A 4,571-nucleotide genomic window follows, 5' to 3' on the forward strand; every position below is an offset into this window, starting at 1 on the left:
GCGTGGTCGCCTGAGAGTGGGCGTGGTCTCGTGAGGGTGGGCGGGGCTTATGGGTAGAGGCGTGGTCTCCAGAGATGGGGCGGGGTCTCTTGAGTGGGCGTGGCTTGGGGATAGGGCGTGGTCTCTGAGGGGGTGGAGTCTCTTTAGGGGCGTGGTCTCCAGAGTGGGCGTGGCTTAGGGGTAGGGGCGTGGTCTCTCGTGTGTGGGCGGGGCTTAAGCGCAAGGGCGTGGTCTCTTGGGAGGGGCGGGGCTTCGGGACAGATGGAGGCGTGGTCTTTTGAAGTGGGTGTGGTCTCCTGAAATGGGCGTGGTCTCAGAGGAGTGGGCGGGGTCTCTTTGGGGGCGGGGTCTCCAGGGAGTGGGCGGGGCGTAGGACTAATGGGCGTGGTCTCGGAGGATTGGGCGGGGTCTCCAGAGAGTGGGCGTGGCTTAGGGGCAGGGGCGTGGTCTATTGAGGGTGGGCGGGGCTTAGGGATAAGGGCGTGGTCTCCAAACAGGGGGCGGGGTCTCTTGAAAAGGGGCGTGGTCTCTTGAGAGGGCGTGACTTAAGGCTAGTGGGCGTGGTCTACGAGGAATGGGCGTGGTCGCCTGAGAGTGGGCGTGGCTTAGGTATAAGGGCGTGGTCTCCAATCAGGGGGCGGGGTCGCTTCGGGGGGCGGGGTCTCTAGAGAAGGGGCGTGGTCTCGTGAGAGTGGGCATGGCCTAGGAGGAATGGGCGTGGTCTCCTGAGAGTGGGCGTGGCTTAGGGACAGGGGCGTGGTCTCGGAGGAGGGGGCGGGGTCTCCAGAGTGGGCGGGGCTTAGGACTAATGGGCGTGGTCTCTTGAGTGGGAGGAGTTTAGGGACAGGGGCGTGGTCTAGGAGAAGAGGCGGGTCTCTGGAAAGGGGTGGGACTTTGTGTTAGGGGCGTGGTCTCCCGAGAGTGGGCGTGGCTTAGGACGAATGGGCGTGGTCTCAGAGGAGTGGGCGGGGTCTCCAGAGTGGGCGGGGTCTCTTGCTAGGGGCGTGGCTTGGGGGTAAGGGTGTGGTCTCGGAGGAGTGGGCGGGGTCTCTTTGGGGGTGTGGTCTCGTGAGTGGGCGGGGTTTAGGGGCATGGGCGTGGTCTAGGAGAGTGGGCGGGGCCTGGTCTCAAAGGGGCGTGGTCTCCAGAGAGTGGGCGGGACTTAGGGCGTGGTTTCGGAGGCGGGGGCGTGGTCTCTTTAGGGGTGTGGTCTCTTGATAGGGGCGTGGTCTCGGAGGAGTGGGCGTGGCCACTACTTGAAAGGGGCGTGGTCTCGGAGGAGTGGGTGTGGTCTCCTGAGAGTGGGCGTGTCTTAAGGCTAGTGGGCGGGGTCTCTTGAGGGGCGTGGTCTCCAGGGAGTGGGCGGGGCTTAGGACTAATGGGCGGGGTCTCCAGAGTGGGCGTGGTCTCTTGATAGGGGCGTGGGCTCATTAGGGGGCGTGGTCTCGGAGGAGTGGGCGTGGTCTCCTGAGAGTGGGCGTGTCTTAAGGCTAGTGGGCGGGGTCTCTTGAGGGGCGTGGTCTCCAGGGAGTGGGCGGGGCTTAGGACTAATGGGCGTGGTCTCTTGAGTGGGAGGAGTTTAGGGGCAGGGCGTGGTCTAAGAGAAGGGGCGGGGTCTCTGGAAAGGGGTGGGGCTTTGTGTTAGGGGCGTGGTCTCCTGAGAGTGGGCGTGGCTTAAGGCTAGTGGGCGGGGTCTAGGAGGAATGGGCGTGGTTGCCTGAGAGTGGGCGTGGTCTCGTGAGGGTGGGTGGGGCTTAAGGCTAGTGGGCGTGGTCTAGGAGGGATGGGCGTGGTCGCCTGAGTGGGCGTGGCTTAAGTCTAGAGGGCGTGGTCTCTGAGAAGGGGTGTGGTCTCCGGAGTGGGCGGGGCTTAGGACTAATGGGCGTGGTCTCTTGAGTGGGAGGAGTTTAGGGGCAGGGGCGTGGTCTAAGAGAAGGGGCGGGGTCTCCGGAGTGGGCGGGGCTTAGTACTAATGGGCGTGGTCTCCAAGGAGTGGGCGTGGTCTCTTGAGTGGGCGGGGTTTAGGGGCAGGGGAGTGGTCTCGGTGAAGGGGCGGGGTCTCTAGAAAGGGGTGGGGCTTTGTGTTAGGGGCGTGGTCTCCTGAGAGTGGGCGTGGCTTAAGGATAGTGGGCGTGGTCTAGGAGGAATGGGCGTGGTCGCCTGAGAGTGGGCGTGGCTTAGGTGTGGAGGCGTGGTCTCTTGAGGGTGGGCGGGGCTTGGGGATAAGGGCGTGGTCTCCAATCAGGGGGCGGGGTCTCTTGAGAAGGGGCGTGGTCTCTTGAGAGGGGTGGGGCTTAGTGTTAGGGGCGTGGTCTCCTGAGTGGGCGTGGCTTAAGTCTAGTGGGCGTGTTCTCTTGCTAGGGGCGTGGACTCGGTGGAGGGGCGGGGTCTCTGGAAAGGGGCGGGGCTTAGTGGTAAGGGCGTGGTCTCCTGAGAGTGGGTGTGGCTTAAGGCTAGTGGGCGTGGTCTAGGAGGAATGGGCGTGGTCGCCTGAGAGTGGGCGTGGCTTAGGATGAATGGGCGTGGTCTCTGAGGATGGGGCGTGGTCTCCAACGAGGGGGCGGGGTCTATAGAGAGTGGGCGTGGTCTAGGAGGAATGGGCGTGGTCGCCTGAGAGTGGGCGTGGCTTCGGGGCAGGGGCGTGGTCTCCGAGGGGCCGGGGTCTCTTTAGGGGCGTGGTCTCCAGGGAGTGGGCGGGGCTTAGGTCTAATGGGCGGGGTCTCCAGAGTGGGCGGGGTCTCTTGCTAGGGGCGGGGTCTAAGAATGGGGGCGTGGTCTCTTAGAAGGGATGTGGTCTCTGGTGGGCGGGGCTTAGGGGTAGGGGCGTGGTCTCTTGAGTGGGAGGAGTTTAGAGGCAGGGGCGTGGTCTAGGAGAAGGGGCGGGGTCTCTGGAAAGGGGCGGGGCTTAGTGGTAGGGGCGTGGTCTCCGGAGTGGGCGTGGCTTAAGTCTAGTGGGCGTGGTCTCTTGCTAGGGGCGTGGACTCGTTTGGGGGCGTGGTCTCTGAGGAGTGGGCGGGGTCTCTTTAGGGGCGTGGTCTCTTGAGTGGGCGGGGCTTAGGACTAATGGGCGTGGTCTCAGAGGAGTGGGCGTGGTCTCCGGAGTGGGCGTGGCTTAAGTATAGTGGGCGTGGTCTCTTGCTAGGGGCGTGGACTCGTTTGGGGGCGTGGTCTCTGAGGAGTGGGCGGGGTCTCTTTAGGGGCGTGGTCTCTTGAGTGGGCGGGGCTTAGGACTAATGGGCGTGGTCTCAGAGGAGGGGGGCGTGGTCTCCGGAGTGGGCGTGGCTTAAGTCTAGTGGGCGTGGTCTCTTGCTAGGGGCGTGTACTCGTTTGGGGGCGTGGTCTCGGAGGAGTGGGCGGGGTCTCTTTAGGGGCGTGGTCTCTTGAGTGGGCGGGGCTTAGGACTAATGGGCGTGGTCTCAGAGTAGTGGGCGGGGTCTCCAGAGTGGGCGAGGTCTCTTGCTAGGGGCGTGGTCTCGGTGGAGTGGGCGTGGTCACTACTTGAAAGGGGCGGGGTCTCTATAGGGGCGTGGCCAAGTAGCAGGGGTGTGGTCTCCAAAGAGGCGTGGTCTCGGAGGAGTGGGCGTGACCCATGAGAGGGGGCGTGGCCTCGGAGGAGTGGGCGGGGTCTCCAGAGTGGGCGTGGTCTCTTGCTAGGGGGCGTGGACACGTTGGGGGCGGGTCTAAGAATGGGGGCGTGGTCTCTGAGAAGGGGTGTGGTCTCCGGAGTGGGCGGGGCTTAGGACTAATGGGCGTGGTCTCCTGAGAGTGGGCGTGGCTTAGGGGCAGGGGCGTGGTCTCGGAGGGGGCGGGGTCACTTTAGGGGCGTGGTCTCCAGGGAGTGGGCGGGGCTTAGGACTAATGGGCGGGGTCTCCAGAGTGGGCGGGGTCTCTTGCTAGGGGCGTGGTCTCTGATGAGGGGCGGGGTCTCTTGGGAGGGGCGTGGTCTCGGAGAGGGGGCGGGGTCTCTTTCGGGGCGTGGTCTCCAGGGTGGGCGGGGCTTAGGACTAGTGGGCGGGGTCTCCAGAGTGGGCGGTGTCTCCAGAGTGGGCGTGGTCTCCGGAGTGGGCGTGGCTTAAGTCAAGTGGGCGTGGTCTCTTGAGGGACGGGGTCTCTTGCTAGGGGCGTGGACTCGTTTGGGGGCGTGGTCTCTGAGGAGTGGGCGGGGTCTCTTTGGGGGCGTGGTCTCTTGAGTGGGCGGGGCTTAGGACTAATGGGCGTGGTCTCAGAGGAGTGGGCGGGGTCTCCAGAGTGGGCGTGGTCTCTTGCTAGGGGCGTGGTCTCTGAGAAGGGGTGTGGTTTCCGGAGTGGGCGGGGCTTAGGACTAATGGGCGTGGTCTCTTGAGTGGGAGGAGTTTAGGGGCAGGGGCGGGGTCTCTGGAAAGGGGTGGGGCTTTGTGGTCTCCTGAGAGGGGGCGTGGCTTAAGGCTAGTGGGCGTGGTCTAGGAGGAATGGGCGTGGTCGTCTGAGAGTGGGCGTGGCTTAGGTGTGGGGGCGTGGTCTCTTGAGGGTGGGCGGGGCTTAGGGATAAGGGCGTGGTCTCCAATCAGGGGGCGGGGTCGCTTCGGGGGGCG

The sequence above is a fragment of the Scyliorhinus torazame genome, unplaced genomic scaffold (assembly GCF_047496885.1).
Source record: "Scyliorhinus torazame isolate Kashiwa2021f unplaced genomic scaffold, sScyTor2.1 scaffold_1398, whole genome shotgun sequence".
Lineage (NCBI taxonomy): Eukaryota > Metazoa > Chordata > Chondrichthyes > Carcharhiniformes > Scyliorhinidae > Scyliorhinus > Scyliorhinus torazame.